Source organism: Stenella coeruleoalba (assembly GCF_951394435.1).
Source record: "Stenella coeruleoalba genome assembly, chromosome: 5".
Lineage (NCBI taxonomy): Eukaryota > Metazoa > Chordata > Mammalia > Artiodactyla > Delphinidae > Stenella > Stenella coeruleoalba.
In genome coordinates, this window is record NC_137150.1 from 31,918,979 (window position 1) to 31,932,081 (window position 13,103).

Consider the following 13,103-nt stretch of genomic DNA (forward strand, 5'->3'; position numbering starts at 1 on the left):
AGGCACACACATGAAAAACACAAAATAGAGAGTAAGAAGACAAGGAGAGGCAGAGCAGAGGAGAAGCCTGGCACTGGAGGGGGCCTTACGAGCTCACCAGTCTGGCTGCTTGACTTGAGGAATGAACGCACCTAATTTGAACTTGCTTTTAAAGGTCTCCTTATAAGCAGACTTCGGAAGACTTTTCTGCAGCCCATCCCAAAATATAACAGACTTCACCCTAGAAAGCCTCCCTTCATCTAACCCACAGCTCTCATTGTGACAATGACTCATCACATCCAAGGGACCACCTGCAGCTCTTAGCCCCATGCAATGGTAGGCACTTTCATCTTCAATGCCACTGCCTCTGCTCTCAGCAGTCACTCTGTGTATTACGGGTCTGACCACATGACACCCCCACCTGGGAAATTCTCATTTCTGAACCTAATTTCTTTATTGTGGTGAAACTCTTTTATATCTCCAAAAAGCATATGAGTATAAAGCTTTTCAGAATTGTTCAATAAACTTAGATTCGCATAAACTTTTGTTTTATAACATCAATCTCTGAAAAAGTTAGACTGAAGTGGATAAGAGTAGAGATACTAAGAGAGATACTTAATGAAGCAAATTAAGCATCATTTGCACACACGTCAAACAAAGATGTGATGGAAGAGAATGTTGGAGGGGGTTACTTAGGGAATAAGGAAAGCTTCTTAATAAGGGAGAGACTATTGTGATTCATGTTGGAAAAGAGAGCTCTCACTTTTAGCAGTCCTGTAGATTGGAAGGAGAGGAGGAAAAATGCATTTAGTAAGTGATGTCTCTCAATAGTCTCAACAGTTCCCCATACAACTAGATTATCATCCTCAATTTACAGGTGAAAAGACATCATGCAATTCATCCATGGTCCCATGGCCATAAAGGAGATGGGAAAGAGAGGAAATAGAAACAAGTGCTTTGAATGGCCAAAGAAATTCACCTAGTAACTTATTTCAGTAACAGGCAATAAGGGGAGGGGATCCATAAAGACACAGCTTCCTTAATGAGCCACTCTGGGGCAGGGGTCAAAGAAGAGTCGCTGGGTCATTCTTTCTTCCTTATGCCAGGAGAGGAAGCAGCTGCCCATACTGAGGAGCTCTCAGGACGCTGACCTCTAGAACTGGGGGTCTTCCCAGGAGGTTCCAATGTGTTTGCTAAAGAAGTAAATAAGGGGTAGCAGAAATTCAACTTCTAAAGTGAAAAGAGAAAATAGATCAAGGTCCTTGACTATTTAGCAGTGGTGACAAAAAAAACCCAAACAACTGCCATTTCTTTAAATATTGTATTAATTGCTTATTATTCACAGTGTGGACTTGAAATATATAAATTAGAATTCTTTATTAAAAGAGCTAAAAGCTGGGCTTCCCTGGTGGCGCAGTGGTTGAGAGTCCGCCTGCCGATGCAGGGGATGCAGATTCGTGCCCCGGTCCGGGAAGATCCCGCGTGCCGCGGAGCGGCTGGGACCGTGAGCCATGGACGCTGGGCCTGCGCGTCTGGAGCCTGTGCTCCGCAACGGGAGAGGCCACAACAGTGAGAGGTCCGCGTACAGCAAAAAAAAAAAAAAAGAGCTAAAAGCTAATCAAGTGTACATGGGAAATATACCAGAATTTCTTCTTGCACAGAATTAATTATCTGTAGGAGCAGGAGGGCAAAGCAAGGCTGTCCTTTAAACTTGTACCAGGGCTTCTGATGACTAGGCATGGTGCAGAGGAAAGATGGGTACGTGGAGAGCGGGCCCCACCCACCCAGGCCTGTACAGTGACCCCCATGGCCACTCCTTCTCCCCAGGCCCCTTCCACACTCTCAGGGGGCCCCATTCCCTCTCTAGCTGGTGGGCTCCTTCTGGGAATCCTCGCACACAGCCAACTGCACCTAGATCTTGCTTCATTTCTTATTGAATCTCTAGATGTTGAGGAACTGCTTTTTATTCCTTCTTTAGATTGTGTTATGTTCTATTTAAACGTGTTCATTATAGTTATGTTCTGCTTGCCTGGTTTTTTGGAACCAGAAAGCAAATACATTAGGGAGAAGTCATTGCTGACAGTTGTTTCAGTTCAAATTTTCAGGCCTCTCTCCCATGGCTGTTTTGAAATTACATTTTCCCAGTTGACCCTACATGACTTCTGAGGGAAGGAAAGGATTTTTCTTTTGCTGTTCTGCAACTGTTTAAACTCACGATCCATCATTTCATTGGGCTGTATGAGGTCTCAGCACAAACATGGGGCTCCTTTGTCAAAGCACAGGTGAAGCTTGAGGCTCCAATTAGGATGGGGACCTTGACCCACCCAAGACTAATGCAGCTTTGCTGTGTGGGAGCAGGACAGGAAGCCCACCTTTGGGGGCTCACCTTAGCACTGAGACTATCACCACCAGTACACCCTTAAACAGACAGAATGAGGATTTACGCTCCTGTGGAGCTGGGATATTGAGAACATTTGTCTTAGAAAATGACACTGATTGGTATTTTAAGACCCAACAGAAGTAACTGTTTCAAACATTAACCTCTCTGAGCCTCAGTTTTCTCATCTGTAAAATGAGGAATCATACTGGGTGACCTGGAGTCATAAAAATCTACGGGTCTAATTGATTCCATGACAACTCCCAAGGGAGCGATCAAAGCAAATTAGGGGGAATACAGCTGTATATTCAAAGGGAAAGAGTAGAGAGAAATTGAGAGAAGGGAAAATAACTCCTCGTTGTTCCAGAAAAGGCCATGACGGAGTCTTTTTCTTTCCTTTTTTCATTCTTCTCCTGCCCGCGGGTGGTACGGGGGTTGGAAATATAGCAATCAGAGGGGGTGGAGGAGGCACAAATGCTCTCCAAGTTAGTGGCAATTAGGATTGGGGGCCTGGAAAGAGAAGGTTTGGGGAAATCGAGATGAGGGTAGAATAGCATTCCCAGCAGCGAGGACAGACATTATTATTTGTTTATGATACTTAGAATCAGTGTCATTGCTTTATAGTTCTACCTTATTCATCCATCAATGAAAAAATAATTACTGAATGCCAACTTTATGCCAGACATTCTGTTAGCCACTGGGGATGCAGAAATATGAAGCTTATAATCTAGTGAGAGAAACAGAAATTAGACAAATGGTTATTAAAATAACTAAATTATTACAATTGTGCTAACTGCTGTGAGGAAAAATTTCAGGATGGCAAGTGAGGGGGGGTGTACTTGATATACAGAGGTCTGGCAGAGAAGACCCTCCAAGCTGAGAGGGATGGATGGATAGAAGTTAGCCAGGAAAAGTGTGCATCTGCTGGGGGCAGAGAGGGGCAGAGAAGGGGCAGAGCATCGAGGCCCAGGAAGAGCAAGTGCAAAGGCCCTGTGGTGGGGAAAAGTGTCCTGGCACCATTGAGGAATGAAGAGTCATAAAAAGCTGGAGGTGGCAGGAAGAAGACTGGGGAGAGGATGAGTCTGGTAGAGAACTTCGAATTTCATCCTGAGGGTAACTAGAAGGTATTGATGAGTTTTAAGGAGGAAAATCAGGTGATCAGAGCTGAGTTTTTAAAAGATTTCTCTGATGCAAAGTAGAGACTGGGTTGGACGAGTGTACGACGGGACATGTACATCACTGTCCTAGTCCAGGTGAGAGATGATGGTGGGTTAGACCAGACCAGTGGACACTGAAAATATATCTTGGTGTAGCAGAAGCTCTAGGCTCTCATCAGCCGAGGTGGGCAGGGTGGGGGTGGGGGCGGAGGGACAGAGAGAGGCTGCTTTAACCAGACCCAACGGGCAGTGTGTTCCCTTAACACCCTTTCATGCATCAGGCCTGCCTCCTCAGCCAGGCTTTGAGGTACCCTGTGTCCCCGGGCACACCGCTTCCCAGATCCTTAAAAAGGGGGAGTTTCACCAGTAATGGATATATGACCCCAGTGATATTCAGACCCAATTTCTTCTACCCAAGACCTGTGCTGGCTCCAGTCTCTGTGACGCATTCTCACCGCCTGCTCCAAAGCTAATTTCCTACTAAAGGTCTCCGTTCAGTGGCAGCTTCTCAGCCTCCACTTCTAGGCATTTGACACACTGCCTCCTGTGTTCCTTTCTATAATTATCTCCTCCCAGTAAAACAACAAAACACAGTAATTTGCTTATCAGATTGGCACAAAATTAAAAAGATAAAATATCAAGTCTCCGTAAGAATGAAGAGAAAAGGCCACTCCCAAGCCTATTGGTGGCAGTGTAACTGGCGGAATTTTTTAGATGTCAAATCAATAGTTTCTCTCAACATTTAAAAGGTTGGCCACAACTCAAATCAGTGGGGAAAAGGTGAATCATTTTTTAAAATCGTTGTAATAGCTGGGTAGCCATCTGGAAAAGAACACATAATTTTCATCCATATTTCCCACCTTACTCCAGAAAAGAATTCTCAGTGAATCAAAGATTTAAACATTAAAAATGAAACCATAAAAATACTAAAAGAAACTATGGAGACAATGTAAGCACAGTAATTATGACATGAAACTCAGGAGCCATAAATGAACATATTGATCAATTCAGCTCCATACATTTTTAATTGGCATGACAGAAATGATGTGATGTAGCCATACGATGGAGTACTATTTGGAAATAAAAAAAGAAGGAAGCACTGGTACATGCAACAACCTCTAAAACGTGATGCCCAGTGAAAGAAACCAGACACAAAAGACCGCATATTGCAGGGTCCCATTTACATGAAATGTCCCGAAAAGGCAAATCTATAGACAGAAAAGTGTTAGTATTTCCCTGAGACCGTGGATGGGAAAGGAGAGTGATTGCAAATGGGCATGAAAAATCTTTTTGGGGGTGATGGAAATGTTCTAAAATGGGATTGTGGTGATAATTACACAATTCTGTAAATGTACTGAAAATCACTGAATTGTACCCTTAAAATGAGTAAATTTTATGACATGTAACTAATAACTAACATAGCTTTTTTCTGAAAAACACTCTTTGTTTTCTGGTCCAGCCTACACCTCAACACCCAACAATGCTGGCCTGGTCTCTATTATCCACAAACAGTATGCCCCTGGCAACTTCATGCCCAATTTGTCACCACAATTTGCCATTTCTTCCAGAACAAAGTTCTTCCTATCTGGCTTCTTTCTTGCTTTCCGTGGCCATGCCCGAGGGCTAGCATTACCTCACGCCTGGATTCATGCCCTGGCTTGCTGTTTGGTCAAAGAGTAATGACAGCAGACCAGGCAAGAGACAGCCAGGGCTCAAGCTAGGGCCACATCCTCTCCCATCACTCAGAGACGGTGCCCATTTTTGTCTCCTGATAATGTTGCTAATGTTCTGAAGCTTTTCTTCTACCCCATCCTCATCCCATCTCAACTCCTCCATGACACAGAACCGGAGAATAACAGCCTGGCTGGAAACCACTCTAGGTCGTGTTGACCGAGACCTTCTGTTGACAAATGGGCATACTGAGGCCCAGAGACACAAGAGTGGCCCGGAGTCAGGCAGCTGGTGGGTGGCAGAGCCTAGCTCTCTCGGCAGCCTTTCCTTTGAGGGGCCTCAAGTCTTATTTCTCCCATGAGGCCTACCCAGCTTATACTCAGCTACCATCTTCCCAAATGCTTAGAGTATGGTTGAGCTATTCCACACAATTTAGCATTTGATAATACACTGCTTTGCACGATTCATTAATTGCTTTCGTTTCCGCTACAGGATGTGAGCTCCTTGAGGACAGGGAATTATGTTCTGACTAAGTTATTAGTTCTGTCGACAGCGAAATAATTCCGTGCAGTTAGCTTTGCAACACTGGTATTACATGATGACGCTGTTATTCAGCGATGTCTGGGACCAGTGAAATCCACAGGTTTCTTGGGGCTCTACCCTTACTCCCTTCTCCTCTCACCTTTTATCCTGGGTGATCTCAGCCACACACAAGGCCGCAACCACCATGCGCTACATCACCGACCTCTTCCCAGTGCCCAGACTTGCTTATCCAGCTGCCTGCTGGATATCTCCTGGTAACCTCCTGGAACTCACCTCCTTGCTCTCTGCAGTCCTGCTGCAGTCTCAAAAATCCAACCTCCACCCACCCTCCCCAATGTGGACTTGTCCCCTGGAAGGCTGGACTGTGTTAGGGACCTCCTGATATACCCAGTGCCTAACCCTCCATACATACTGACAAATTGAGGGAATGAGCAAGTTCCTGGTCTGTTCCTCAGCCCCTGGTCCTTGCCTGGGGACTTATAGCAGGTGCCACCAGGCTAACTTGTCCCTGGGAGAAGAAGAAGCAAAGCAGCCTTGCACAACCAGCAGAATATTAACAACCTCTGAAAGGGCATTATTATTGATGCCAATGGACCACCTGTCCTTGAGATAAACATAATGAAGAAAACAATGACACCCACTAGAAAGTACTTGTTCAGGCTTTCAGATCAGGACTTTGATGTATGATAAAGACCCCTGTAGGTTCCTCCAAGATCTCGGTTTCTCAGACTGGCTTGTTGGAGTCAGAACCTGCAGGTCTGTTGCTCCGGAGTAGCCCCCGAGTGCCTGCTGGCATTTGCTGTCTGGCTGATTGTGTGCATATGTGTGTATAGAACACACTGTTCTCCTTCAAAACCACTGCCATGAACTCTACCCACTGGTCCATCGACACTGCCCTTCTAGAACAACCTTCAGAAACACTAACACATTCTTTATCCTCCAAGAGTGGGTTTGGATTTCAGAAACAGGCAAAGGTCCTCTGGAGCCCAATCTGATGAGTCAGATGGATGAGCAAGCTAAGAAACACTAGTTCTTGGTCGAAAATGAAGAACCACTATAAAATGAAGTTAAGAAGAGGGAGCTGATGCTACTTATGCCTCTGAAGACAGTTCCAAGCATGGAGTTCTGCAAAGATCTATGATCGCTGGCCCTTCCTTGGACGGCTGCACCTCCCTGGGCCGGCCCTGCCCCGCCCCCCAGAGTGCCCAGTGGCTGCTGTGGTGCTGCATCATAGCAATTGCCGAGAATAAGCCACCTCTACAGGGCCCGTCCAGGAAGGGGTGCTCCTGTGGACACTGCTATTTAAGATGAGGACAGAAATCATCAAAATTGGCATTTTGGCCTCTATTAGTCTAACAAGAGGCTATTCTGATTTGTTTCCAACCCAGTTTATTTAACTCATTTTTAAAATAAAGAATTGAGCACCTACTACATCCCCAAGTAGTGGTCTTAGGTGTTGGTGACACAGCAGTGACTAAGAGACAAAGCCCTGCTCCCATGGGCCTGATAACCTAAGGGAACAAACCAGTAGATGAACAAGCAAACAAATTAATAACATAAAGTTGAACAGTGTTAAATACTACTGCGGAGCAGGTAAGGGGTTAGCGAGTGACAGCTGGCAGTGGGATCATCAGAGGTCTCCTTTTGGGTAGAGATGGGAATGACACTCAGGGGCCCCCAGCCTGGAGGGCACATGTGGGAGCAGCACCTCAGGCTCAGGGAAGAAGAACAGACTTCTCTGGAGCAAGAGTGTTGCCGGCATGTTGCCGAGAAAGCCAGGGTGCCGGGGTGGCTGTCAAGTGGCATAGGGCAGGGGGAAAGTGGGAGGAGGGGAGGCAGGAGAGGTTGCCGGGCGCAGGCAGACCCCACCCTTGCCAGTTACAGCTCTGCAACCACACACAGCTTTCTGAGCTTCAGTTTCCTCATCTGCAAAACACTCTTTACCCTGCAGGGTGTCACGAGGACTCAAAGATCATCACCTAGGTAAGAAATCACCTAGCACTGAGCCTGCAAGTAACTACCATTCACTAAGTACCAACTATTATCATTACTATCCGCAGCAGCATCGCTGTTATGTTAACCTGAGCATCAGGGTGTGGAAATCATCTCCTCCATTTTAGATAAATAATCCTACCCTTCCGTCAGCAGAAAATGCAGGGACTAAAGGGCTGAACTCGGTCTCTTTACGGACCCAGAGGGACAGCCAGCAGCCTTCTCCCCATGCCTCCCGGAATCTCCAGGGCTGCCTCTGGGCAGGTTTCAGCATGGGCCCCCTTCCCTCAGCCAGGCAATCCCTGGGCCACTGTCAGCCACCAGACCACAAGGAGACAAAATTGGACACACATCACAGGCTTTGCTCCCATTCAGCTTGCATTTGGGCGCAAACCTTTGTTTGGAGGAACCTGCTATTCTGCAAACAGTTGCCATCACCACACCCTGTTAGGACCCTGACTCCCATGGCACTGCTCAATCAGGGGAAGTCCAAAGACCTGCTTTCAGGCTCCCAGTAAGAGATGGCTGCTCTCTGAACAGGAAGAGAAGCCCACTGAGGCCTGAGCCACACGCGACTTCACAGAGCCCACAGGAAGCCAGAGGTTCTTCAGGACAGCAGATGGCTCAGGCAGGGCTGGAGCCACCACCTCCAATCAACCTGGATCCCAAGAACACAGCTCCAGTGTAGACAGTAAACTAAGCCTGAAAGAGTTTGGATATTAGACAAGCTTGAGGGCTAATTAAAATGTAAAATGTGGTCCGTGGGGCATAAATTCCTACAAGCCCAGAGGGATCTACCATTTAGTACACCAACCAAGCAAGGCAGCCATGTAGTCAGTGGCTCCCCCGAGGGCCGCGAGCCCCAGCTCACCTCCCGACATGCTTCATTTACCTCCCTGATGGACTGGGCTGGGAGGACCCGTTGGCCGCTGTTCATTACCATGGCCCTATGCGGTAAGCCCAGGAGCTGGGCCCCTGGCTTGGGGCAGCCACTGCTTCTGAGAGCCCAGAGCCTTGAAAGGGCACAAAGCGATGCATTTTCCAAAGGGTGCGTAAGGTGCAGAAGAGCAGGGGATAGGGGTGGCAGACGCAATTAGAATATGGAAAGAATTAGAGTATGGAAAACATACTTATTATTTCCCAAGGCAGTCTCTATAAATCTCCACAAAATCCTTCTGGAAACTTGGATGGTGGAAAAATGCAAGAAATACGGTGTCGAGGTGGGAGTGAGAGAAATGGCCCCAAGCATAACATACCCAGGTTGCTCGGAAGGAGATTTTTGTGCTGAGCAACAAAGGGTTGGGATGAAGAAGCACTGCTGTCACCCTGCCTAACCCTGAACCCCAGAGGTCATGGTGACCCCTGGCTTTTAGCTCAGGAGTTCAGTGCACAGACTCTGGAGTCAGCCAGACCCAGCCCCGTGACCATGGACATGTCTTTAAACCTCCCTGAGCCTCGGTTTCCTTCTCTAACACAGGGATACTCAGGGTACCCACCTCACCAGATGGCTGTGAGAATTAAACGTGGTGATGCGCCCGAAATACTTCAGCCTGAATAAGAGGCCCCTGCGAGTCGTGGCTGTCAGCCCTCGGAGCACCTCTCTCAGCACCAGGCATTTTTCCTTGAAAGTCTTGCTCTCCCTCCGTGATGTGTATGAACTCTGACTCTCTCCTGTCTGTCTAGTTGTCTGCACCTGGGCATCGTCTCTGGCATATGCTCGGGTGCATATGTGTGCATGCATATGTACATGTGTGCATGCATGCCTGGGTGTGCATGTGTGTGTGTGTGTAGTTGGGGGTGCTGGCTGTGGCCCAGGTGGGGCCCGTGTGCCCTCCCTCGGGTATAGGCCCACCCATCAAATGCCGTATAAGCATTTGTGAGTGAGTGGGTCAGCCCACTCCCAGGCAGGGAGCGCCCCTCGCTACACAGAGACGCCATGGCTATGGGTCATGGGAGCCGCACTAACAGAGGGCAAGGCCAGCCGGCCTGAGGTCCAGATGGCTTGCATCTCGGCATCCTGACACATTTCACAGCCCAGTCTCTGTCAGCACGCCAGGAGAAACACTGAAGGCTTGTGCCTCGGGTGGGGGCTCCCTGTCCACAGCACCGGGGCCGCTGTAACTTCCAGCAGGAAGCAGCATTTGGTACCAGGCCCTGCCTGGAGTGGGGTCCTCGGCCATTATGACAGCTGCTGCTGCTGTTGACACTGAAACAGTGACAAATTCATCCTTCTGACAAGATCCCTTTTAAATAATTCACAGGGAGCTGGGGATTAAGACACTGTTTCTCTCTGTCTCTGTTGAGATTTAAAACACCTCCAGCTGGGGTATTTAAAGAGCATATAATGGGCTGCCCCTCTTGGGTCTCCCCTCCCCCTTTCCTCCTCTTTCCCATTTCCCAAACTCACCCCCCCCCGCCCACCAGCCAGCACTATAACAAGGAGGCCCAGAAAATAAGAAAGAAAAAAAAAGGAGGGAACCAGTGCTTGGCTGGTCACTATGGCAACGGTGGCAGGGTATTCAGCTGTCATTATCCCAGCGCCTCACACATGTGATTATCTTAAGCTGTCGGTTGAATGCGGTCCCCACTGCTGTCCAACAAGGCCTTGTCGAACAAGGCAGGGGCGGGAGATGCGGGCCCCAGGCCCTAGTGGCCTGGAACTGCTCTGCCGGGCCTGGGCTCCATTGATGAAGAGCAGTTACCCCTGGGAGAGACTGATGGCATTTTCCTTCAGCCTGGAGGGATTTCCGCTCAGCACGCGTAGCCAAGGCCAGCACGCTGGGTTACAGGCCAGGGAGATGGGCTCCTCATTCCATGAGTGCAGAGAGTTTTGACTGAGTGTGGGCAGGCTGGCCATAGCAAGCTGGAGCTGTCCTGGAGACAAGGCAGCAAGCCACGGGGGAGGAAGAGACTGGCCTTCCTGGAGGAGCTCCTGGCATCATTCCCATTCTCAGGGTGCAGGAAAATCAAATCTGACCTGGGAAGGGGACACACTCCCCTCCATCCTGTCCCCTCCCCAACTCTGGGAATGTGGTCACTGTGTGTGATCCACTTTGAGGGACTGTGGCTGCTGGAGCTTGGTCCTGGGAAGCCTGGGGAGGACTTTGATCTCGTGCTTCTGCCTTCTGGACTTTGCTTCAGACTGCTTCTGGGCTGAGGTTCCCAGGTCCACCAACATTCTCTGAATGACACGATCACTGGTCACCCCCCACTAGGCATCACCCCCCACTAGGTACCACCCTCCTCTAGGCCATACCCCCAATAGGATCCCCCACTAGGTATCACCCCCCACTCGGCACCACCCCCGACTAGGCACCACTTCGGGTCCATTGTCCCTTTCAAAACTCTGCTCCCAGAATAAGCCCATTTCTGAAGATGTCCTCAGGCCGGCACAGCATACAATGGGACCACCATCACCTGTGACTTGCAGCTGCCTTTCCTGCACCCGCGTCTTGCAGTCAGTCCCTATGAATATGTGGCCAGCCACACGGAAGTTCCCACCACATGAGGCACTGCCCACCTGGGTCACCCCTGGCTTGTTTCTCACAGTGGCCCATTTACACCTAAACGCAAGTGTGGACCATTACCACTGACCATGTCAGTTTGAAGACAGAGCTCTCACTGAGAAGATAAGGCTGAATCTTGACTGTGACATCTTTCATGTGGTTGTCCTTTGTGACACTGGGAAATGTGTTGGGCATGCCTCTCTCCACCAGGAAGAGTGGTGAGTAGGACAGTACGTATGGAGATGACGGTGTGCCACGACTAGACGCCCCCCCATTCTATTAGCAGAGGAGCACCTCAAATGCAGGAGGGGCTGGTTCAGCTGAACTGACACGGGGGCCACTGGATGGGAAACAGCAGCTCACGGAGACCCCTCACCTCTCTCCCTTCCCAGGAGTCCTCACTTCCTGAGCATTTGCCAAGGCCTGGGGGCGGGAGCTGACCACACGCTCCTCCATCACTATCTGGAACCAGCCATCCCCAGGGACCACCTGTGTCCTCCTCTGGCTCCCTGGCCAGGCCTCACCTGCCCTGGGAACAGGGCTGCTCCCTCAAGGCTCTTCCTGGACTTGCTACTCTACCCCCAAACCCCACACATCACACAGCGCTTGCGCCACCCCTCCCCAAACAGCTTGCCTTAAAAAGCGATTCATGGGTGTTTAACATGTGTACGTTTCACTCTCAAACCTACCCTTTCCCTTTGTAGAAAACTGGGAAACTTTTCCTCTCCTTGCCCCCCTGTTCTCTGGTTTCTCAACAATGTATGACTCACCCTTCCTCACTCTCATCCAGGGGCAGAAGTACAAGTACAGGAGTGAGCTCTGTGGCCAGACAGGCCTGGGGTCAGTCTCGGCAAAACCCCTAAGCAGTCCTGTGACTTTGGACCATTGCCCCGAGCCTCAGTGTCTGCTCTGTAAAATGGGAGAAATACCCCCCTGGCTTGCGGGGTCCTGGTGAGAATTCAGCGAAGTGATACAAGTGATGTTCAGTGCCTGGTACACAGCTGGTAGTTAATTCACAGTAACTAGTGGTAGCAGTAGTTATCACTATTCCTAATAAAAGTGCTATGAGTAATAACAGGGTGCACCCTCTGATGGTATTCTCACAACAGCCACAACCTGACAGAAAGGCTGGAAATCTGATCTTGCATCTCAGGGCCCCCTCACCCATCAATTCCTACCCTCATCCCATGCAAGTTAAGTCCCTCAGACAAGAATCACTGAGACCACTAGCACTAGTCAGGGCAAGTGGTACTGACTAAGCTTTGGTGTTTCCAAAGAAGGTAAAGCCAATTTATACTGTCAACCACTCTGTAAATAAGATCTTACATTACCCATGTGACAGAGGGGGAAGATGGGCTCAGAGGAGTGAAAGAACTCAGAGGAAAATGGAAATAAACCCAGAATATTAGATTGCAAATCCTGGGTTTGCTCCTTGATGCTACGGGAAGTACAGTGGGATTCAGGCCAAAGGATTCTTCTCCCTCGGGCCGTAGCTGGAGGTAAGGCCAAGGGTGCACCCCCAGGGCTTCCCTGTTCCCGCATAAGCTCGGCTTGTCCTTCCAGAGCCAGAAGATCCATGTCTTTTGCCCACCCTGACGTCCCTTCTCCATCCGTTTTCCTCCTGTCCATCTTCTCCAGGCCTCTTAACTCTGCCTCACCTTCCTTCTAATGCTTCATCCTCCCCTGTAATATATTTCTTTCCTTCACCTATGAGACCAGTGAGGAGCTGCGAGTTCAGGCTGTCAGGGCAATGAGCCCCTGCGGAACCCCTTCAGCTGCATCCTAGTGCCTGTGTCAGGAGCCCCGTTTCCTTCCAGGGCCCTGAGGGCTGCTCCAGCCTTCAACCTGAGAAAAGCTGTCACCAGGCAGCTGGTCCTA

At 49.2% G+C, this 13,103-nt stretch overlaps 1 protein-coding gene across 2 annotated transcripts in view; it reads right to left on the reverse strand.

The window, feature by feature from the left end:
- EPHB1 (EPH receptor B1) overlaps positions 1-13,103 on the reverse strand; it is a gene marked incomplete at its 3' end in the record, with an annotated part of 426,489 nt that overhangs the window by 267,275 nt on the left and 146,111 nt on the right. The gene's annotated exons all lie outside the window — the stretch shown is intronic.